Genomic DNA, 25,660 nt, shown 5'->3' on the forward strand with positions numbered 1-25,660 from the left:
GCTCCAATGGAGCTTTGGCAGCGGGAGGGGAAGAGAGAGACAGAGAGGAAGGCGCGGCGGAGGGGTGGAGAAGCAAATGGGCACTTCTCCTATGTGCCCTGGCCGGGAATCGAACCCGGGTCCTCCGCACGCTAGGCCGACGCTCTACTGCTGAGCCAACCGGCCAGGGCGCCTTACACGTTTTTAAAATAAATTGATCGTACTCTGGATGGTCAGGAGGCAGAGGACGTACATGGAACGCTCATACTACTCAAAGGGTTAATCCCTCCTACAAGACTTCAGGACAAGTGGGATGCTCTATTCACCTTTTTGTCCTTTGCCCCGTGCCTCTCCACAGTGTCTCCTCTTGTTAGAGTTGCCCTGCACCTGGCTCTCTGTGGCTCTGGTTTAATACACAACCTCACCTGAGCCTCAGAATCAGCCCATCAGTAGGTATCATTATTTCCATATTACAGATGATACAAGTGAGTAAACTATATACCAAAAGTGCACTTATGAATTTGGGAATTCCTAAAGGTCTATAAATGTATTTCAGTTTAAGAGAGAGGTGCTAAAGAGTTGGTAAATACCAAATCATTTATTCAATTACGGTAAGTAAAACATCCTTAACACTTCATTAGAGAATGCTATCCATACATGTATGTAGTTACCTAGTGAGTCAAATGATATAGGAAAGAAAGTACCAGTTAAAAAATCAAATCTGTTCAAAACTTCAAACTTAGATACTCAATAATATTAGTGGTTTCAGCTGGCTACCCAGTGATGGGACTAAAGTTCCTGAATGAAGAAAGAGGCTAAAAGCTCCATCCAACTCTGAAATGTTGTAACTCAGGGATCCTCCCACAGTCCAGACTCATGTAACCCATGAAAACTGGAGTACAGTTTTCAAATCAGGAATAGTCAGAAATACCTGAGAAAATCCTTGAAGAAGGTATCCTGTTGAATACTGAAATACCATGTCTCAAAAAGTCCAACTGAGTCCATTTCTTATTCTCAACACTAAACAGAATCACTTTCCTCTTAGGCTGAGCCTAAAGGCAATACTTAGAGGTTTTGACCCTCGGTCCCAACTTAGCAGTGACATGCTTCCATTGTGGAAGGAAGACAGGAAGCTCAGCTTCACTCTTTCCCCAGCAAGCACCAAGCAGACCTGGCGGCTGAATCACCTCCACTGTTTTCTTGGCTGCTATTCTCTCCCTGCCACAGTTTAGTTCCCAAATGACTCAGAGAAATCCTAGGCCCCTATAAGGCTGGTGTAGCAGTTTACAGATGCTGACATTAAGAATAAGTTCTCCAGTTCTACCTAATAAAGTCAAAACAAAATCCTAAAATTGATTTAGGCATGTCAATTAGATGCAGGAGAATTCTTACAGTCCTTGAGCAATATAGTGGTACAGGAGCAGGGGCACTGGTGTGAGGTGAATGAGAACACAGGGTGGTGTGCCTTAGGCAAATCTCTTTCAGCTTCAATGTCATCAACTAGAAAATAAGGCTACTGTCTACACCTTGCAGGGCTGTTGTAACTCTTAAAGAGATGATTTACATAAAGCACAATGCCTCACCCAAAGAAGATGCTCAATCACGTAACTGTAATAATGACAATCTTTTGCAAACATTAAACACTCCTAGAAATATTTAGTGCTCTTAAAAGGTAGGCATCAGCACCATTTTAAAGACTGAGAATCTCCGTGGATAAAGAAAATAGATGTTATTATGTCTATAATGTCAAATACGTATCTATTATTCACTCCCCAAATGTTGCGATTTTAAAGAAATATGTGGGCAGAGGCTTTGAAATGTTTTACAAAGAAAAAAACAATCACACTTAGCATCCCAAAGGTAACAAAAAGTATATGAATATTGCTTATGGTTCTTCAGTATACACAAACATTCCTTGGTTTATGTTGGTTCAGAAGAAAGGCACATCACTTTACAAGGATCAAAAATTTAGACTCAACTGTTTGGAAAAGTATCATACTACAATTCAAAGAGCACCAACTCAGAGTTAATTCACATTAAATATTGTATTTGACGGTTTTACTGTCTCATAACAATAGAGAATCATATAATCAAATTATCAGATTCTAGACACTTCCTCTTTTAGAGTGAGGTAAACATTAAGTCTCTAGTACAGTTGGACAGAACTATCCTGCTAGGAGAAATAAGTCCCACATCATAATGCACTGACTAGATTAGAACCATCCTGGCCATTGTAAGATTCTACCTTATTCAAAGGTATAAAAAAGTCTTTTAAATAGATTCCAATTCCAGATTAACCAATGAACCTTTTGTTTATAATTACGATACTTTCTATTTAAAAGAAAGCATCTCACTATAGATTTAAAAACATGTTTAAATCAACCTGACCAGGTGGTGGCGCAGTGGATAGAGGGTCGGACTGGGATGTGGAGGACCCAGGTTCAAGACCCAAGGTCACCAGCTTGAGCACGGGCTCATCTGGTTTGAGCAAGGCCCACCAGCTTGAGCCCAAGGTCGATGGCTCGAGCAAGGGGTCACTCGGTCTGCTGTGGCACCCCTTCGGTCAAGGCACATATGAGAAAGCAATCAATGAACAACTAAGGAACTGCAAGGAAGAATTGATGTTTCTCATCTCTCTCCCTTTCTGTCTGTCTGTCCCTATCTGTCCGTCTCTCTGACTCTGTCTCTGCCACAATAATAAAAAAATAAATGTTTAAATCAATTATCATTCAGATACAGGTACAGTAAGTCCCTGAGTTTCAAACATCGATCCACATACAATTCATGCTATAAACAGAGTACCATAGGTGTATTGATAATCAACTGCAGCTGGACATCAGTGAAAATGGTATCATATAGTTACTCGATTCAAAGAACTAACCAATGAAGACTTTATGGAACCAGAGCAGCAGATGATAGCATTTAGGGAAGAAAACAGGATTCAGAAACTCCAGAACTGAAAGTTTTCTCCAAAAGAGTTAGCTGATGCCTTTCATCTCACTGCAGCAGGAATGGCAACGTTAGAGAACCAAGATGCTGATACACAGAGGTTCACCAAAGTCGACTGAACAGTTAGCGAAGGCCTGAGATGCTACAGGGCGATTTATGATGAGACAAAGAAAAACTGTGTACAAACTTCCCTTGATTCCTACTTCAGGAAACACTCCAGTAGCAGAATCAAACCCTGACTCTCTAACACCAGTCCCATCCTCACCAACAAGTTACCATCTTCTGCATCATCCAAGACTGTTTAAGGTTGTATTTGTAAAGGTTTAAGTATTTATATGCACAGAAAGGTAAAAATAAATACTATGTTAAGACAAACATCCGTTTAAGTTGCGTTTAATAGGTAAATGTACCTGTTCCAACTTACCAAGAAATTCAATTTAAGAACCAACCTACAGAACCTATCTAGCTTGTAACCTGGGGAACTGCCTGCAAATGTAGAATGTCAAGTTACTGAAGAAGGTATCTGATACCATATGACTATCTTTCCTCTTGCAGTAAAATCACTAGTTCCAACTTTCCCCATCCTCAGCTTCTCCTCTTTGTGTAATAATTATTTAGTTATAGCTACCAAACGTAAGTAATCTTTTCAAATCCATGTCCCTTTACACTTCCTGTTACTTAAAATTTCACCTAAATTAACAAGTGACCACAAAAATTAAAAAATCATAACAAAAGGAGAGAGAACACCATACCTTCAAAAGGTTTCCATGGACTGAAAATAGCAGGTCTCACAGCTCAGCTGCTCCAGCTTACTCTATTTGAGCTTTCTGCACATCAACCTACAATCACTCTCTTCCCCTTTCCCCTTCATAGCTACGGATCCTGTCCCCATAACGATGCTCCAAAGGTGCCCAGGTTTAAATATTCCTCCCTCTCCTCTTCAAATCCTTTTTCTACAAGACTTTGACAAACATTCAAGGCCAGCTTCTTACTACTCCCATTCCATGCTCGCCATCTCCCTCTACTGTTCCTCTTTGTTCAACATTTACAAAAAGCATAGGAGGCAAACTGACCAGGCAGCGCCTGAAAATTAAGAAAACAATAATTATCTATTCTGCTACTGATTAACAGCTAGAGGAAAGCCACAGATGTCTTGAGAGCAAACACGAAGTAATACAGAGAGCACTAAATAGCATAATATCAACACATGTAAAGTAAGGTGTGACTCCTACATCTGAAGGTCATCAAGAAAAGTGAGTATTAAAGAAAATGATTACATGTTTGGGGCGAGTAGAGATGGTAGGGAGAAAACAAGAGAACTGAGGTGAGAAATTTATTTATATTTTCTTAAACAGATGATAACCAATCATGTAAATTCTTGAACAAGAAGAGAAAAAAGATGCTAGAAATTGAAATGTTAGAATTTACAAATCACTTTAAATTTTATTTATACTCTGCCTGGTTGAAAAAAATAATGTGAGGGAGTTCAGACAAACATACATATGAGTAAACAATAAAATTAGAGAACTGGACAAAAATAAAGCTATAAAATAAAATAAAAGTAACAGACTCAGTTACTGTTCATAAGATTAAAGACTTTCTAAACTGTACAAACATGCAAAAATATCAGATAAAGGCAATCTACCAGCTACCTGAACATCATAAGGTGTGTTTTTCTGTGAGCCAGTTTTTCTCCACCAAAACAGTAGAAAAGCCTACTTTGGGTGGTTCATGGTGAAAATATACGACCCTGAAGATGGTTATAAACACCTCATAACAAAGTCCTAAATGCAAAGATTACAAACAACAACAACAACAAAACCAAAACCCACATTCTAAATGGATTTTTCAATTACTTTCTAGGGCTCCCCCTCAAACTTCTCTGATACATTTATATACTCTCTCCAATTATACAGTTGACTTAAATAATCTAAAAACAGTGGTCCCCAACCTTTTTTGGGCCACGGACCGGCCTTTAGAGTGGAACGGATAAATGTATCATGTGACCGAGACAAGCGTCAAGAGTGAGAGAAGACAGATGTAACAGAGGGAATCTGGTCATTTTTAAAAAAATAAAACATCATTCAGACTTAAATATAAATAAAACAAAAATAATGTAAGTTATTTATTCTTTCTCTGCGGACCGGTACCAAATGGCCCGAGGGTTGGGGACCACTGATCTAAAAGATCCCACTTCGCACAAATCATATACGTCCTTGTCTTTCAGCCATACCCTCTTTGTACAGAAGTCAAAGGAAGGTAGGAAAAGGAGCTGATGATGTAACCATTTTGTTATGCTTTACAAATAAATTGATTTCTGGCTTTCTTCCTCACTTCTTAGTAACAATTTTAACACCAATCTAAACTAACAAACTCACTCATATTTAGCACTGAAAGTCTTTGGAGTAAAAATCTAAATTGTAGTCAGTGAATGAAATAAGAAAAAATGTATACTCTATCATCATTCCAATCCTAAAAGTCAAGTCACAATAAAAGCTTTGTCCTGCATTGCAACACATTTTATCTCCTAACGATTTATTTTGTTCTTTCCCCATGTGAGACTGAAAACTTAAGAGTAGAATCATCCCTTCAAAGGATTTCAGAACCTGGGCAGACAGACCTCTGGGTCAAGAGCTTCCTGTTGTTGGTTTGGAGCAGGAGTGCCCGAAGTGAGGACTGCAGAGTTGGAGGTTGCTACGGACTTTGAAAGAATACCTAGCTGCTTTATCTGGACCCCAGGGTGAGTAACTTGCCCTCATACGTGTTTTTTGAAGAGTACAGGACTGTATACATGTAAAGTGTTTATTTAGTGTTAGTAATATAACATGTTACTGAAAGTATCAAGTTGACCTGCAGGATGGATTCCAAAAAGCACAGCTAAACAAGCAAAGCCACCAAACTTCTTATTCAAATGCCTTCTTACCAAGAGATAGCCATAAAGCATACAGCTCCAGCCTGTAATAAATAACTTCAAAATTTTAACAAGACAATTTATAGAGGATTCTGCCAACCAGAGGCTCTGCCTACCAACTAGTGAGTTGTTTCATCATGAAAAAGACAAATGATAGATCAGAAGAGTATATTCTGAGAAGACTCTGAGGCTCAGCCAGAAGTACAAAAAACCACTTACTTACAAACGAAGGAAATAAAACAGACTTTCAAAATAAAGGTCCTAAGCCACTGCCTAGTAAGTGGGCGAGTCAACAGGCGGGAAAGTACTCCCTCACACACATAAACACACGCTGACAGCTACTGGGGTCAGAAAGAAAAGGAAAGGATTTTAATTAAAAGCAGGCTGACTTAAGCCAGACTTAAAGAAAAACTTCCTGAGTAGGTAGCTAAGCACCTAAGGGAGGGAACTAAATCCACCTCCCAGACAGACAAAGCTTCAGGCTAAGTGTTACTGTGTTGCTGCTATATATGAGGAAATAGGCTTACCAGGAAGCGTATCCAGAGGAGATATGTACTTGTGGAGACAACTAAGCTGTGTTTAAACTAAATATTAATATTTAAACTAAACATTGCAAAATGTTCACTACAATGATCATCAACTTACTTTAACCTTTTACCAGCACTAATGCTTGGCACTGCTAGGATTATTCATCCAAAACTCACAATTCAGGAAAGTTGATGAACTCATTCAGGAAGGGCCACTGGCTCTCAGGTCACTGGTAAGGACACTACTGATTCCTACTTTCATTCAACACACCTCTCCCAGGGCTCTTCTAAAAGCTGGTTCTGCCGCTGGTACCAGGCAGCAACCAGAGTCTGTCTGGCTTCCAAGGACTCTTGTCTAGTTAGTGCAGGAGACAGTCCAGTCAGTAAACCCAAAATTACTATACAGGGTGATGCAGCAGTAAAGGACATAAAGCCCCAGCTGACCTTACTTGCTTCTTAACAGAGGCTTTGCTATGTGTTAAAAAGGTTTTCACATGCTCTCATTTCCAGTTCCTCTTTAACAGAGAGCTTTTTTCTTGGTTCTCATCCTGGCCCTCAACTACTAAAACAGAACCTATCACCTCATTTGTAGCATTCTATGGCCATCTCTACCAACATCTGGGTATGGAGATACTTCAGTCTGATATACCAGTCAACCGTACATTTAATTGGAGAAGTTATCCACGTTGCCCAGCGCTCTTTCACGCATAGTCTTGGGCCATGCTTTCACACTCCCGCCGGGTATGGCCTGGGGCTCACTGCCCTTCAGGCAGTAAGGACGCTGCATTAAGGCACCACACCACGGCGGGCCAAGGGGTCACCTCCCAACCCCCATTTTTCCCCTGCACCTCGCTGCTGACTCGGCGGCTCCGCATCTCAACATCACCTGCTACACTTTTCATTCTTAAGCTACTAAGAACAATCATTAGGCCATCAACAAAAAGAAACCATTATGGGCCACTAAGTAATTTGTAAATATTTCAAAGCCGACTGTGCATTAACAAAGCATTATGAACTAGGCAGGCTAAGTTTTAATAAAGAGCAAACTTACCGAGCATCTCTATTGAGCAAAGAGCTTCACCAGGGCCTAGCCTGACACCAAGACTTTTTCAATTAAAAACAAACGGGTTTGGAATAACAATCTCCAAATGTGCACTTAAAATGAGTCTAGCGGCTTGTTGAAAAATCCTTCAGAGTATTTCCAAATAGTCAGAATTCCAGAACTTTCTGAAAGGAAGGGTGATTTTTCTAGTCCTGTTTTTACTTAACTATGCCTTTAAAATGTCACCCTAGATTTTCAGCGAATAGTCTTAACTTGTCTAGGAGAAAGCGGTGATTCGCCGGGGTTCAAAGTTGCGAGAGCGGCGCTTACAGTATCTTAGTAAGTTCCATTCAAATGAAGGCTGGCCGTGGGAAGGCGGCTGGGGAAGAGGAACGCTACTCACACTTAGGACCTGAACCTACCGCACCAACAGCACCTCCCCATCCCGGGCCCCGCTGCGGGTGGCGGGTGGCGGGTCGCTGGTCGCGGGTCGCGGGTCACGTGCCGCGGGCGCCCCCTCCCCCCCCCCGGGCCGAGGGCCGGATGGAGACGCGGCTTCCCGCCGCACTTTCCTCGCCGAGATCGTAATGGCCAACCCTCGCTCCGGCCTCAGATCGAGCCCCCACGCCGGTAATCCGAGCGGGTGAAGGGTGACCATCGCGTCGGGCAGCGACGGGGGTACCCTACATTTTTCCGAGTCTTCACGTCCCCCGCTCGTGTTCACCCGCTGCCGCCCATCCCGCTAGCCTGTCCCGCCGCAGCGCCGGCGAGGCCGCCTCTACGTGACCGCGGCGGCGAAGCGCGGGCAGCCGGGGGCGTCCCCGAGGGTCCCGGCCTCGGGCAGGGCAGTCCGCGCGAGTTGGAGCCCCAGCCACCGCCGAGCGCAGGGACACAGGCGCGGGAAGCGGCCCGCACTCTCTTACCTGCGGCGGCAGAGCTCCCGGCCCGCACCGGCACCCGCGGGCAGCCGAGGGCAGGCGGCGGCTGGACGGCGACGGCGAGAACCAGCTGCGCAGGATGGGCTCGCGGGCAGCCGAGGGGGCGGGGCCGGCCGGGGTCGCGCGCGGAACTCCTGTGCCGGCCGCCGCCGCTGCCTCTGGAGCCGGCTGGGCCGCAGGCAAGCCAGGCGGCCCTCATGAATGGGACGCGGCGGCGGCGGCGGCGGCGGCGGCGGCCGAGCGGCGCGCAGGCCCCGCCTCAGTCACGTGGTACCACGCTGCACCGCCCCCTCCCGGCCGTTCTGCGGGTCCCGCTGCCCAACCCACCGCCGCCGTCGCCGCTGCTCACCTTCTACGCTGCGGGACGCGGGCCTCCGCCTCTTGCGTGCCCGCTGCAACTCGGGCGTTACTTTCTAAAAATAAAGTTTGCTCTCGTTTGCATGGCAACCCAGAGGCACGTCACGTGGAACTTAGAGCCCAGTTGCCAAAAGAGAATAAATGTTATTAAAGTGCACACGAGTATAGGGTATGAATGTTTTCTACTTTTGATCACTCGTAGCGCGTTTGACTGGTTTCTTTCTCCTGACCCCTTCCCCCTCCCAAACCCTATTATATCTCCTTTTAAGTATGTATTTTTAAAAGAAGTGGATTACCAGTGCTGTGTATTATTGGTGTACACTGGTTTTTATCTTTTCTGCGGCCTATTCTATTATTGAAAGTTATGAATGGAAGTGCATGTATATTACTTACAAAATGCCATTTAATTTCTCAGTGTGCATCCTTTGGATAATTTATATCATATAATTTGAGGATATTGAAAAATAATGTCATTTATATAAAGCTCTTGTGTGACGAGCCCAGCCACAGGACAATTTCTCCCCGCAGAGGGAGTGCTACGACTGGACTGTGCTGGGACTGGGCCTGAACCGGCTTCCTGTCACAGTGCTCGGGTCGGGTGCTTCTGCAGAACTACTTACTTAACCAAGTTCCTTCTGCCTTTCCCTAGCATTCAACCAAACTTTGCCTCATCCTTAACCAAGGTCCAGCAGAGATCCAAGTCGTTTCACTGGCCCAAGAACATAGGAATTTTCCTCTTCTGGGCCTGTCACCTGACTCACAAGTGAAATAAAAATTTAAAAAGATAAAAGACTGGAATTTTCCTTCCATAATTCAAAGCATTTTACTCGGCAAAGGAGAAGCGGAATTAAAGAGAATAGAGGCTGAATCCTCAGTTTCTACCTCCATGAAATAGAAACAGTAATGCCTTTTTCACAGGATTGTTTTGAGGATTTCACACATTACCTATATAAAATGCCTAATTCAGCTTAGTGTCTGGAACCTACAGCATGCTGTTAAGTGTTCGCTTTCTTTCAATCTTTCCATTTTTCTCATTTAGACTTTTTTGTTTCTCTCATGCTATTTAAACTACCTCCTGCCTTCCAAGGGAAATACTCTGCCAAGCTTCCTTTCTTCCTTTCATCATTCAGGAAGTTATACACATCCCTCCCTTCCTCCCACTTCAGATTAGTTTGATACCGTACTCTGAATGATTGGTTCACATTTCTAAACATTTCCTCATTCTCTGGTGTCCACCTATTTTAAGCCACCACTTAAGCGAACTAGAGACTCATTAAATATTTATGGCATGATATCCCTACACTTCCTGCTCTTGACACCTAAGAAGTGTGGGAGGAGCCACCGAATTCCCATCTATCCACTGGAAAGTCAGAGGAAGGAACCTCTTCCTTCACTTGTCCTCTGACTCCACCACCCTCCATCTTCATCACTTAGGGAGAAGGCGGGTGGGAGGAAAGAATGAAGAGGAGGAGGAGGAGGAGAATTTTTGTCCCTTTATTCTCCAGGTTATCAACTTATCTCACAACTTCCTCCCCAGACAAGCTACCTGGAGAGAGGAGTGTCAGATTTTTCATCTCTTCACTGTTGTGCCCCTGCTCTTCTCCACCTCTGCAATGGCTGCCTAAAGTCATCAATAATTTTCCAGTTGCCAAGTACTGTGGATCCCCTTTCAGGTCCTCTTTCTCATGCTGTCTATAGGAAAAAACAATATTGACCACAATTTCCTTCTTAAAACTCCTTCCTCTCATCAGCCAGAACTCTGTGAGAGCCATGCCTGTGCTCAATGACGTTAGACATCGCCACCAGCATGGGCCACAGCGAAGTCAGATTCAGGCCCATCATGTTTGCTTTCAAACCCGCTCCTCTTGAATCTCCTGTCTTAGCTAATTGCACCATAATCCATATAGTCATCCTAGCCAGAAACCTGGGAAGGAGTCTCATTGCCTTCTATTCCTGTTTTGTGTCCATCAAATCCTGTCATTTCCATCTTATGCTTTCTACAGAATTACTGTGTTGTCACCTTCAGGGTCCTCCACAATCACACAATTGTGTAGCCTCACTCCTCTAGCAATCAGACCCTCCCTCACTATGTCTCTTAAGATCCATTGTAGGTATATTCAAGCTGGTCTCCTGGCCCTCAATTCTTCTACAGTTCTATATACCCTCCATCCTGAATTGCAGATCTGACCATGGCACAAATTATTGACAATCTATTGCCTAGAGGAAGAAGTCCAAGCTCCCTACCATGGCATCCAGGGTGCTCTTTTTCTCTCAAATTTCCTCTCCTCCTTATAGCCAATATGCTTGAACCATTCCTTTCACAATGGGATAATTTTAAAAATATTAACTTCTGTTTTTCTCCATGTATTTCCTCTTTCTTTTCTTCCTTATAAGAATGCCTCCAGACATTCTGCTTGCCTCAAGGAACTTCTAGAAAGCAGAAGTTGTCTGCAAGGTATTTCCTTCCTCTCTTTAATTCCCAACACTCTGAGCTCATTGAGGAACCTACCTACCATATTTCCCCATGTATAAGACGCTCCCATGTATTAAGACATCCCTTAATTTGGGGGCCTGAAATTTGAAAAAGAAAATGTATTACATAAAGTTATTGAACTTAAGTTTTATTCATCATAAAATTCATACAACTCCGCATTCACGCCAAAAAAAAAAAAAAAAAAAAAAAAGCAGGAAATGCATGTAAAAAAATCTACAACCACTATATAAGATGCACCCAGTTTTTAGACCGCAAATTTTTCGAAAAAGGGTGTGTCTTACATTGATATGTGGGGAAATACGGTAAGTCAGAAGGGAGAAGGCCCGTGCAAAGAGGTCTATTTGAGGGAATCCAAAAGAGGGAAAGGTTTTCCCTAAGAATAAAGTCTCCCCAGCCTGGAGTTGGAAAGGACATGGTCCTATGTCCTGCCTCTGGCAGCTCCCAGGAGAGGTGATTAAACCTTGCAGGGGTCCCCAAACTTTTTACACAGGGGGCCAGTTCACTGTCCCTTAGACCGTTGGAGGGCCGCCACATACAGTGCTCCTCTCACTGACCACCAATGAAAGAGGTGCCCCTTCTGGAAGTGCGGGGGGGGGGGCGGATAAATGGCCTCAGGGGGCCGCATGCGACCCAAGGGGCCAGTAGTTTGGGGACACCTGCAGAGAAATAATTTGTTTGTTTTCAGCTTATGCATCTCTTCTGTGAGGACATAGACTAGTTCCCATTGTTGAAGCCATGGCCATATTCTTAGCTCTTCTAGTAATTCTAACTACAAACTTCTAAGATAGCTGCTGTCCTTAACACCAGTTTACTAATGAAGGAACTGAGACACAGAAAGGTTGAGTGACTTACTACAGTTCTCACAGTTAGTAAGCCGTGACCCTGGGCTTTATCTCCAGGCCTGTTTAACTCCCAAACCTATATTTTTCATCACCAATTCCGACCACCTTCCATTGCTTACCTCTACTGTCCTACCCCAATCAATGTCTCTTTTTCTCACACTACTAGTCCACTTTGTACAGATCACTATTATAACACTTAATCCATACATATCCAGTGTCCAATAAATATGTGATGAAAATAAACAAGGATTTACATTTCTAGTAATATGCTCAACGAGGGTGGTTGGAGTAAGTTTCACCCAAAACAACAACAAAATATTAAACATATACTCTGGAAGGCATCTATAAACTGACAAGAAGTTAAGAAATAACACTAGGACAGAGTAAAGGCCAGAATCCACAGAGGTAAGCAGAGCCCAAAGTCAGTTTTTACCTGGGAGGTAGTTGCTGAATCTAGTGAATTTAAACATTGGTGCTTGCAGTTTTGGGCATCTAGGGGGCAAGAGTAAGAAGCCTAGTGTCTGCTTTCAGTGGAAAGTTTAATAAAACTGAAACCCCCAAATCAATTAAGGCATGTCTCAACAAATTTTGGAAATTTTGTATTATATCCAAATTTTCAAAATTCAGTTAAATCAAGAATTAGTTTTTTAAAAATTACTAGAAAAATTTATTTGTTTGTAAACTCGGGGTCAAAAAACAAATCATTATGGAAATATGGTAATATTTCAATGCTATATATCAAATATTTGGTACTATATGTGGAAGCTTGAGAGATAAAGCTGAACAAGAAATTAAAGGGAAATTTGTAGACCCAAAAGCTTATATTAGAAGAAAAAAATGGTTTGAAATATAAAGAGCAAAAGAGTTAGAAAAGAACAGCAAAATAAAGTCTAATAAAATAGAAGAAAGGAAATGATAAAAATAAAATAAGAAAATAATTTTAAAAAATATAGCAGAGCCTGACCAGGCAGTGGCGCAGTGGATAGAGCATCAGACTGGGACGTGGAGGACCCAGGTTCAAAACTCTGAAGTTGCTGGCTTGAGCGTGGGCTCACCAGCTTGGGTGTGGGGTTGCTAGCTTGAGTGCGGGATCATAGACATGACCCCATGGTCACTGGTTTGAGCCCAAAGGTCACTGGCTTGAGTTCAAGTTCACTGGCTTGAGCAAGGGGTCACTCGCTCTGCTGTAGCCCTCCCCCCAGTCAAGGTACATATGAGAAAGCCATCAATGAACAACTAAGAAGACAAAGGAGCTGCAACGAAGAATTGATGCTTCTCATCTCTCTCCTTCCTATCTGTCTGTCCCTATTGGTCTCTCTCTCTGTCTCTTTCTCTGTCTCTGTCACAGAATATATATATGTATAAATATATATATTTATATATATAAATACATATATATATATCAGAAAGGACCAACTGAGTCAAACAGTGGATTTGCAAAAGACTAATACATTTAATAAGCCTGTGGTAAAAAATGACCAAGGAAAAAAGAGATTGTACAGCAACATGAGGAATAAAAAAGAAGCTGTAATCACGCGATACAGAAATTACAGAGATAAAAGAATTTTGTGAGCATTTTTAAGCCAATTAATTTGAGAACTTACATAGGCCCTGGACATTTGGCTCAGTGGTAGAGTGTCAGCTCGGTGTGTGGATGTCCTGGGTTCAATTCCCAGCCAGGGGATACAGGAGAAGTGACCATCTGCTTCTCCACCCCTCCCCCTCCCTGTTCTCTCTCTTTTTCTCTCCCCCTCCTGCAACCATGGCTCGACTGGTTTAAGTGCATCAGCCTGGGTTCTGAGGATCTGTGGAGCCTCTGCCTCAGGTGCTAAAAATAGCTCAGTTTGGAGCATAGCTTCAGATGGGCAGAGCATTGGCCCCAGATGAGGGTTGCTGGGTGGATTCTGGTCGGGCACATGTGGAGTCTCTATCTCTCCTCATTTCACTTGGAAAAAGAAGAAAAAAGAAAACTTACATAAATTTTAAAATTTCAAGAAATATGTTAATAAAACTGAAATGGAAAACCAGAATAGATTCAGAACCACTCAATAATTTGAATTTATTATCAAATATTTTCTGCAAAGAAAAATCCAGGCTGAAACACTTTACCTACCTGTAACTTCTATCAAACATTCAAGGAATAAATAGTCTTAATCTCATACAAGCTATTTTATTTTATTTTTTTCAGAGAGAGGGATAGATGGGGACAGATAGACAGGAACAGAGAGAGATGAGAAGCATCAATCATCAGTTTTTTGTTGCGACACCTTAGTTGTTCACTGATTGCTTTCTCATATGTGCCTTGACCGTGGACCTTCAGCAGACTGAGTAACCCCTTGCTCAAGCCAGCAACCTTGGGTCCAAGCTGGTGAGCTTTGCTCAAACCAGATGAGCCCACGCTCAAGCTGGCGACCTCGGGGTCTCGAACCTGGGTCCTCTGCATCCCAGTTCGACCCTCTATCCACTGCACCACCGCCTGGTCAGGCACACACAAGCTATTTTAGAGTTTAGGGGGAAAAAAGAGTATTCCTCAACTTATTTTATGAAGCTAGCATAACCTTATACCAAAATCTGACTAAAAAAAAAAAATCTGACTAGGAAAGTAGAGAAACAAGAATTTCAAGCCAATCTCATTCATATATATATATATATATATATATATATATATATATATATGGACACAAGTCCCAAGCAAAATTTCAGGACTTCAAATCAAGCAACATGATAGACCATAACCAAATTTGTTTACCTAAGAATGTGGCCCTGGCCAGTTGGCTCAGGGATAGAGCTTTGGCCTGGCATGTGGAAGTCCAGGGTTTGATTCCCGGTCAGGGTACACAGGAGTAGCACACATCTGCTTCTCCACCCCTCCCCCTCTCAGTTCTCTCTCTCTCTCTCTCTCTCTCTCTCTCTCTCTCGCTCGCTCTTCTCCTCCCTTTCTGCAGCCAAGGCTGGATTAGAGTGAATTGGCCCTAGGCACTGAGGATGGCGCCATGGCCTCCACCTGAGGCACTAAAAAAATGGCTCCAGCTGCAAAAGAGCAAGGGCCCCAGATGGGCAGAGCATCGCCCCCTCGTGGGCCTGCATGGTGGATCCTAGGAGGGGTGCCTGTGGGAGTCTGTCTCTGCCTCCCCTCCTCTCACTAAATGAAAAGGAAAAAAAGAAATGCAATGTTAGTTTCAGATGAGAAAAAAAATTAATGTAATTAACCACATTAAAAGATTAAAGGAGAAAAATCATATGATGATTTCAGTAATTACAAAAAAAAAAAAAAAAAAAGCCTTTAAGAAAAATTTAGTAGCCACCCAGGAGAAATTTATAGTAAACTAGGAAACCTTTTTTGATAAAAGGTACAAAAACCTATAGCAAACAACATAAGTAATCCTTTTTAAAACGGGGATCAAGATAAGAGTGCTGCCATCTCCACTTCTAGCCAGTATTGTGTCAGATGTCCTAACTAGTGAAGTCAGGACTCTATAGTTCAAAAGAAACTATAAAGCTTGGAAAGGTAGAAATTGCAGTATAATAATATTTGTAGGAAATTCAAAAGAATATGTACATAACCTGTTGAGATGAATTATGATCATTTAACAAGTCAAAATCATTAGCATTTACATATATCACCAATAAACAGAATGAAGCCTTTGGAAAGATGCCATACACTATTTGCTATAATTACCTCATACTTCTTAACCTATCATATTTCTCTATACAACTGCCCATTCTTCACCACACCTAGCATTAACATACATAAGTCTAACCAATGGTGGGAGTCAAATAATTTACCGTATTTCCCCATGTAGAAGACCCACCCTTTTCCGAAAAATATGGTGTCTAAAAACTGGGTGTATCTTATACAGTGGTTGTAGTTTTATTTACTTGCATTTCCCACTTTTTTGCACTTGTTTTTGCACTCATTGTTGAAGATCTTCATCATCAGACACAGATGAGGACAAGATAATGGATGGGAGTTTTGATAGTGATGAGGAGTTGTATGAATTTTATGATGAATAAAACTTGAGTTCAGTAACTTTATGTAATACATTTTTTTTTTCAAATTTCGGGCCCCAAAAGTAAGGTGTGTCTTATACATGAAAGCATCTTATACATGAGAAAAATACGGTGACAACTGGTTCTTTGCCCTAATGACCATTTTAAGTATAAAAAAAGATGTACTGAAAGGTAGTTTATTATTTCATGCATATAATACTTAAATAAGAATAATAAAAGAGGTACACAAAACTAGATTATAATATATTTTAAAATATTAATGAAAAAAATATTAAATAATTCCTGACAAAAACAATAAAACTGTTATTTAAGATATTTCCATATTGTTTCTTGATTGGTGTCCTCACTTGCAATTTTTTTTCACCTATGGATGGAATGAACATTACTACAGGCACTTAGAATATATGCTGTTGCCCAGATGAACGTTAAAAAAGAGTTAGGAATGTAAACTTGTGAGTTCCACATTGGGCAGCTGTCTAGGCATCCACCTTAGAGAGGACCCTGATTACAAGTGCCATTTTAACAACTGGTTCACTGAACTCAACAAAAAATTAGGTCTTGGTTCTGCTGAACGGGTGTGAACTGGCTGAATCTCACTACTGGGTCTGTTTATTTGGCTATTCATATCTTTACAAAGACTTCAATATTCTGCAAAACTTATAAAAAATAAGTGTGTAGGCTTTTCTCCTGTTGATCTTTCTCAGTTTAATTTTCAGACCCAGCCAGGAACTGTATGAAGGTGGTAGAAAACATTTTCCTTCTCTACAGTATCAAAAAAACAAGGTACTTAGGAATGAATATGACAAAATACATTATGTACAGGACTTTTTTTTAAGTGAGAGGAGGGAAGGCAGAAAGACAAACTCACACGTACACCTCAACTGGGATTCACAGAGCAAGCCCCCTATGGGGTGATGCTCTGCCCATCTGGGACAACCGAGCTATTTTTAGTGTCTGAGGCAAAAGCTTCATGTAGGCATCCTCAGCACCTGGGCCAACTCACTTGAACCAATCAAGCCATGGCTGCAGGAGGGGATGAGAGAGAGAAAGAAAGGGAAGAGGAAAGAGTGGAAAAGCAACCATCTGCTTCTCTACCTCTTTCTCTCCCCCTTCTTTCTCTTTCTCTTTCTCTCTCTTCCCTTCCCACAGCCATGGCTCCATTGGTTTGAGCACATCAGTTACTGAAGATAGGTCCGTGGAGCCTCTGTCTCAGATACTAAAAATAGCTTGGTTGCGAGCATGGCCCCAGATGGGCAAAGTGTCGACACCAGGCAGGTTGCCAGTGGAGCCTTATTGGCACACATACAGGAATCTGTCTATCTTCCCTTCTCTCACTTGGAAAGAATAAAAACACTTTTTAAAAGACCTTCCTTCCTTCCTTCCTTCCTTCCTTCCTTCCTTCCTTCCTTCCTTCCTTCCTTCCTTCCTTCCTTCCTTCCTTTCTATTTTTAGAGAGAGAGACTGCAAAGGACAGAGAGAGGGAGGAGAGAGGGTGAGAAGCATCAATTCATAGTTATGGCACTTTAGTTGTTCATTGATTGCTTCTCATATGTGCCTTGACTGGGGGCACTCAAGCTGAGCCCCTTGCTCAAGCCAACAATCCTGTGCTCAAGCCAGCAAACTCCAGGTTTCGAACTGAGGCTCTCAGGATTCTGGGTGGATGCTCTATCCACTGTGCCATCACTGGTCAGGCTGTAAGACTTTTACATAGAGAATTATAAAACTTTAATGAAAGGTTATGAAGAAGACTTAATTAAAGAAATATAATACTCATGGGTAGAAAAGATCAAATCTCATAAAAATATTAATTCTCCACAAATTGATCTAGGTTTAATGCATTTCCACTCAAAATCCGAACAGAAGTCTCTTCTTCAAGAGACTTTTGAAGTGGAGAGCCCAGAAACAGACCCAGCTTATATAAACACTTGCTGTTTGGTGGAGGTGGCAATTTGGATCCCATTGTTCTCCCAGCCCTTCGACCCTTCCCCCAAGGTCCTCAATAAAATGGTTTGATTTAAAAAAAAAGTACTAGCTATAAAAGAAAAGATTGATAAGTTTAACTACTTTAAAGGTAGAACTTCTTTAAAAACATATTGATTGATTTAGAGAGAAAGGAAGTGAGAGAAAGAAAGAAACATCGATTTGTTGTTCCATTTATTCATGCATTCATTGGTTGACTATTGTATGTGCCCTGACTGAGGATCAAACCTGCAACCTTGGTGTATCAGAACAATGCTCTAACCCAGTGGTTTTCAATCACCAGTTTATGGACCGGTGCTGGTTTACCAGAGATTTTGTGCAGGTCTGTGAAAGAGTTAACCACTCTGATGTTGTATAAAAATTATAGCGGTTGAAAAACTCTAACCAATTGAACTATCCAGCCAGGGCATAAAGTTGAACTTCTTTAAAGAAGACAATAAAGAGAGTAAAACAAAATTTAAAAATAAGCATCATTCTAGGAGGATATATTTGCAACATAGGAAGACAATCAAATATTAGAATCCAGAATATATAAAGGACTCATATGTATCAATAAGTAAGTTTAGCAGACAATAGAAAAATGAGCAAAGAAAAAGGGGATTTTCACAAAAGAACAAGCACAAATGATTCATAAACTTATGAAAAGACATTTTGTTTCATTAACAATTAATTGTAATGTAAATTAAACTTCAATGAAATACCATCACACACCTATCAAAATGGCTACAATTTTAAAAAGCTGTTCAAGTGTTGACAAGGGTGTGGAGTGACTAGCATTAGCTAGAAAGTTGAAATAGACATATATGAAACCCAGAAATTCCAATGTTAGGGCTATGCCCTTGAAAGGTTCTTGCACAATAGACTCTTTATGGCAGCATTGCTCATAACTACAAAAAGTGAGAAACAATCCAAATGCTCACCAAAGGTGGAATAGATGATTAAATTATGTTATAATCATACAATAAAAGACAGTACTACACAATTCTATCAACATAGATGAATCCAAAAAAATAAACTATTGAGCAAAGATGCAACAAAAGATTCAAATATGAGTCAACTTATTCTATTCCATAAATGGGCAACTCTAAATGATATCTTGTTTAAGGATAAAAGCATAAGTGATATAAACTATAAAGAAAAACAAGGGTGGGGGTTACAAGATGGCCACAGTGTTAGCGGATGCTCCAGCTCCCACTTCCCAGGACCAAGTGGATTACAACTTAAATCTGAGAACACTCATCGTGAAAGACCAACTTTGGACTAAACTAAGAGGATTCTACAGCCAAGGACCACCAAAGAATTCACACTGAGACAAGTAGGAGAGGCAAAGACACAGAAAGAGCTGCCCCACTCCCAGGAGTGAGCGTTGGCTGGGAGAGACTCTAGCAGTGGGGAGGAGTGCCCAGCAAGTTGTGGGTCGTCATCCCCAAAACCAGAACCCTACCCTAGAGCCCTGAAGCCTGGAAGGGGTGTACGGACTATATTTGACTGAGAAAAGAGCCTAGACACTGTTTGTGAGAAGGAGGCAGAATTCTCGGACCCAGGTTTTATATTAAAGGGACTGCACAGAGAGCCTTGCTCACAGCCACTTTCCTGGAGCTCCAGGAGCAGAGAGCGCTGAGAAGACTGGAATTGCCAGGGGAGAGAGTGGTCTTGGAGGCACAGGGGCAGACACTTTGAGGGATAGACACCCTAACCCCTGGACTGAATCACTTGTCAAATCTAAAGTGAACATTTTTCCTGGGAACAGCATCACCGGCAAAGGGACGAAATTACCCCGTCCATTGGAGGCTCACCTGTCCCAGTTAGAACAAAGGCGCTTAGAGCCAGGTAGCATGTCAGAGACACAAATAGGAAGTACAGAGGTCTAAGCTACACCCCCCCACCCCCTGCACTGCTGAGTGCTGGCAGGGGCGGGCAGGCCGGAGGTCGCAGGGCACAGCTGTGGAATCTAGGGCGGTTTGAGCGAGGGCACACAGGCCAGCCAGTGAGGGGGGAAGTTGAGGTGGCCACTGCGGAGGTCCAGGCTGGTGCGCAAACCTGTCCATGGTGCGAGTGTGCCCTCAATGGCAGCGGAAGCTGGCAACTTTGGGAGTGGTTCGAGCAGCGCATGCTGCCCCCCGCCCCGCGCATGCATGCTCAGCGGCTGCTGAGGTTTGAGCTGACATGCAGGCCCCCGGTGATGCGGACCAACTCTCTGCAGCAGTGGAGGCCGAGGCAGCCCCTGAAGTGGTCCAAGCAGGTGTGTGCGGGCCCACCTGCGGGAGAGAAAGCCGGGACAGATGTTGAGGAAGCCAAGCCTGTGAGCGAAAGTGCCCATGGTGCAGACTAGCCCTCAGAGGCAGCGGAGGCTGGGGCTGGTACCAGCAGCACCTGAGCTTAAACACCCCAGGCAGCAACAGTGGTGGTAGCCCAGTGGACAGACCACACAACGAGAGCACAGGGGCCATATCCACTGAACTCCTGTGACTACACCTTACTGAGTGCTGAAAAAGAAGAAAAAAACCAAAACTAACTAACTAAATAAATAAAAAATCTGGATAGAATGACACCTGAGAGGCTAAGGAGTAGGCCACATACAATATCGTACCTAATCACTGAATTACAGTGCTGAGCCCAACAAGTAGCCAGCAATAAGAGGCAACAGAAAGCAGATCTTAGGAGAACTTAATTTTTTTTTTTTTTTTTCATTTTTCTGAAGCTGGAAATGGGGAGAGACAGTCAGACAAACTCCCGCATGCGCCCGACCGGGATCCACCCGGCACGCCCACCAGGGGGCGACGCTCTGCCCACCAGGGGGCGATGCTCTGCCCATCCTGGGCGTCGCCATATTGCGACCAGAGCCACTCTAGCGCCTGGGGCAGAGGCCACAGAGCCATCCCCAGCGCCCGGGCCATCTTTGCTCCAATGGAGCCTTGGCTGCGGGAGGGGAAGAGAGAGACAGAGAGGAAAGTGCGGCGGAGGGGTGGCGAAGCAAATGGGCGCTTCTCCTGTGTGCCCTGGCCGGGAATCGAACCCGGGTCCTCCGCACGCTAGGCCGACGCTCTACCGCTGAGCCAACCGGCCAGGGCAGAACTTAAATTTTTAAAGGAGCCTTTTAAAGGAACTTTCCCCAGGCCAAGAGTAGATAAAAGCAAGCCTAGGAGTGCAACTGATATTTATAATGGCACCTGGACCCAGCAGAGGCAGCCACAAGATCTGGATCTCCTGTAGCTCCCAAAAGGTTGATAAGAGCCACTCATAGGCAGTGACCCCCACTGATCTATGCCAGGCCCCAGCCAGGGAGGTCCAGGGCAGTCACATTCAGTGGCCAGATACGGAAAGCACCAGTTCAGGACCTAACAACCCTTGTTAGAGTAGAAGCTTAATGAAGGACTCTTCACACCTGACTCAGCTAAGACATAGAAAACTGACACAAACAGCAAAAAGAACAGTGATAGCAAATAAGTAGCCCACAGTGGATTACAAACAAGAGCTAATGCCAACCCAAGAAGACCTAGAAATAACACAACTGAAAATTGGAGGCCGACAATACCAACCCTAGACTTATCTAGCTTCACAAACAACACACCCAAAAGAGGAGTGTATACACAGACAAAATGGGAAGACAGAGAAGTGTAATCCAAATGAATCAACAAGAGAAACTGGCAGAAAATGAACTAACTTAGATGGAAATAACCAAACTACCAGATGCAGAGTTTAAAATAATGATTATTAGAATATTCAAAGATCTTAGAGCAACAATAAATGGACATAATGAGACATAAATAAAGAGATAACAAGCATCAAAAAGGACATTGAAATAATAAAAAAGAACCAGTCAGAAATGACAAATACAATATTAGAAATGAAAACTACACTAGAAGCAATTAAAAGCAGGCTGAATGAAGCAGAGGATCAAATCAGCAATTTAGAAGACAAGATAAAGAAAACATGGAAGTGGAGCAGCAATAAGAAAAGAGGCTCAAAAAGTCTGAGGAAACACTAAAAGAGCTCTGTGACAACCTAAAGAGAAACAATACCACATCATAAGGGTTCCTGAAGAAGAAGAGGAAGAACAAGGGATAAAGACCTTGTTCAATGAAATCATAGCTGAAAACTTCCCTAAACAGATACAGGAAAAAAGTCACACAAGTTCTTCTTCTGATACAAGAAGTACAGAGAATTCTACTAAAGAGTAACTCAAAGAAATCTACACCAAGACACATCATAATTGAAATACCAAAGTTAAGAAAGAAAGAAAAAATATTAAAAGCTGCTAGAGAAAGAAATTCAATCACCTACAAAGGAGCCCCATAAGGATGACAACCAACTTCTCAACAGAAACACTTGAGGCCAGAAGGGAATGGCAAGAAATATTCAAAGTAATGCAGAACAAGAGCCTACAATCAAGACTTCTTTATCCAGCAAGGCTATCATTTAAAATCGAAGGAGAAATAAAAAGCTTCCCAGACAACAACAACAAAACAAACAAACAAAGAAAACCTCTCAGAATTCATTACAACCAAATCAATGCTGCAAGAAATGTTAAGGGGCCTGTTGTAAACAGAACAAAAGGGGAAAAAATATAGTAAAAGAAGAATGTAGCTTTAAAGAATAAAATGGCAATAAACAACTATATATCAATAACTTTAAATGTAAATGAATTAAATGATCCAATCAAAAGACAAAGGGTAGCTGCATGGATAAGAAAATAGGACCCATACATATGCTGTCTACAAGAGACACACCTCAAAACAAAAGATACACATAGACTGAAAGTAAAAGGATGAAAAAAATATTTCATGAAAATGGAAATGAAAAAAAAACTGGGGTAGCAACACTTATATCGGACAAAATGGACTTTAAAACAAAGGCTATAGTAAGAGGTAAAGAAGGTCAGTACATAATGGTAAGGGAGCAATCCAACAGGAAGATATAACCATTATAAATATCTATGCACCTAATATAGGAGCACTTAAATATATAAAGCAGATTTTGATGGACATAAAGGGAGAGATCAACAGCAATACTATAATAGTAGGGGATTTCAATACCCCACTAACATCACTAGATAGATCCTCAAGAAAGAAAATTAACAAAGAAACAGCAGACTTAAAGGACACACTAGATCAACTCGATTTAATAGATATCTTCAGAACCTTTCACCATAAAGCAGCAGAATATACATTCTTTTCAAATGCTCATGGTACATTCTCTAGGATAGACCACATGTTAGGACACAAAAGGGGTCTCAACAAATTTAAGAAGATTGAAATCATATCAAGCATTTTATCTGATCACAATGGCATAAAACTAGAAATCAACCACAACAGAAAAACTAAAAAATACTCAAACACTTGGAAACTAAATAGAATGTTATTAAATAAAGAATGGGTTAACAATGAGATCAAAGAAGAAATAAAAAAAATTCCTAGAAACGAATGATAACGAGCATACAACAACTCAAAATTTATGGGACACAGCAAAAGCAGTACTGAGAGGGAAGTTCATAGCATTACAGGCATACCTTAAGAAGCTAGAAAAAGCTCAACTAAACAACTTTAACCAGCATCTAAAAGAACTAAAAAGAGAACAGCAAGTAAAGACCAGAGGTAGTAGAAGGAAGGAAATAATAGAGATCAGAGCAGAAATAAATGACATAGAGGCTAAAAAAAAAACAATAACAGAGGATTAATGAAACCAATAGCTGGTTCTTTGAAAAGGTAAACAAGATTGATGAACCTTTAACCAGACTCACCAAGAAAAAAAGAGAGAGAACTCAAATAAATAAAATTAGAGATGAGAGTGGAGAAATAACAACTGACATAATAGAAATACAAAGGATTGTAAGAAAATAATATGAAGAACTGAATGCCAAAAAATTAGACAACCTAGGTGAAATGGACAAATTCCTTGAAACATATAATCTTTCAAAAATCAATCTGGAAGAATCAGAAAACCTAAACAGACCAATTACAACAAATGAGATATAAACAGTTATCAAAAATCTTCCAACAAACAAAAGCCCTGGGCCAGATGGCTTCACAGGTGAATTCTACCAAATATTCAAAAAAGAACTAATTCCTATCCTTCTCAAGCTATTTCAAAAATTCAAGAGAAAGAAAAATTTCCAAGCTCTTTTTATGAGGCGAGCATAATTCTGATTCCAAAATCAAGCAAAGACAACACAAATAAAGAAAATTATAGGCCAATATCCCTGATGAATTTGTATGCTAAAATCCTCAACAAAATATTAGCAAACCAGATCCAGCAATACATGAAAAAAATCATACATCATAATCTCGTGGGGTTTATTCTAGGGAGGCAAGGCTGGTACAATATTCGCAAATCAATCAATGTCATTTATCACATAAACAAAAGGAAGGAGAAAAACTGCATGATAATTTCATTAGATGCAAAAAAAGCATTTGATAAAATCCAGCACCCATTTATGATGGGTTATAAAACTTTCAGCAAAGTGGGAATACAGGGAACATACCTCAACATGATAAAGGCCATCTATGACAGACCCACAGCCAACATCATACTCAATGGGCAAAAATTAAAAGCAATTCCCTTAAGATCAGGAACAAGGCAGGGGTGCCCCCTTACACCACTCTTGTTCAATATAGTTCTGGAAGTCCTGGCCACAGCATTCAGACAAGAAGAAGAAATAAAAGCATCTGAATTGGAAAAGAAGAAGTAAAACTTTTATTATTTGCAGATGATATGATACTGTATACAGAAAACCCTAAAGTCTCAGTCAAAAAACTACTGGACCAGATAAATGAATTTATCAAGGTGGCTGGATATAAAATCAATACTTAGAAATCAGAGCCATTTTTATACACAAACAATGAACTGTCAGAAAGAGAAATTAAGGAAACAATCCCCTTCATTATTGCAACAAAAAAAATAAAGTACCTAGAAGTAAATTTAACCAAGGAGATTAAAGACTTGTACCAGGAAAACTATAAAACATTGATAAAAAAATCAAGGAAGATAAAAACAGGTGGAAGCATATACCATGTTCATGGATAGGAAGAATAAACATCATTACAATGTCTATATTACCCAAAGCAATTTATAAATTTAATGCAATACCAATTAAAATACCAATGACATACTTCAAATATATAGAACACATATTCCAAAAATTTATACGGAACCAAAAAAGAACACGAATAGCCTCAGCAATCTTGAAAAAGAAGAAAAAAGTGGGAGGTATCATACTTCCTGATATCAAGTTATACTACAAGGCCATTGTACTCAAAACAGCCTGGTACTGGCACAAGAACAGGCATATAGATCAATGGAACAGAACAGAGAACCCAGAAATAAACCCACACCTTTATGGATAATTGAATTTGACAAAGGAGGTAAGGGCATACAATGGAGTAAAGACAGTCTCTTTAACAAATAGTGTTGGGAAAATTGGACATCTGCCTGCAAAATATGAAATTAGACCACCAACTTACACCATTCACAAAAATAAACTCAAAGTGGATAAAAGACTTAAATGTAAATAGTGAAATCATAAGCATCTTAGACAAAAACATAGGCAGTAAGCTCTCTAACATCTCTCACAGCAATATATTTGCTGATTTATCTCCACAGGCAAGTGAAATAAAAGACAGGATAAACAAAT

General features: G+C 41.4%; 1 protein-coding gene across 1 annotated transcript in view; it reads right to left on the reverse strand.

Moving 5' to 3' along the window:
* Positions 1-8,583, reverse strand: part of LPIN2 (lipin 2) — an 88,075-nt gene extending 79,492 nt beyond the window's left edge. The window contains exon 1 of the mRNA XM_066353521.1: positions 8,332-8,583. The gene's annotated coding sequence lies outside the window, so the exon portion shown is untranslated. The remainder of the gene's footprint in view (positions 1-8,331) is intronic.
* Between the last annotated feature and the right edge of the window lie 17,077 nt (positions 8,584-25,660).

The sequence above is a fragment of the Saccopteryx leptura genome, chromosome 11, assembly GCF_036850995.1.
Source record: "Saccopteryx leptura isolate mSacLep1 chromosome 11, mSacLep1_pri_phased_curated, whole genome shotgun sequence".
NCBI classification, from domain to species: Eukaryota; Metazoa; Chordata; class Mammalia; order Chiroptera; family Emballonuridae; genus Saccopteryx; species Saccopteryx leptura.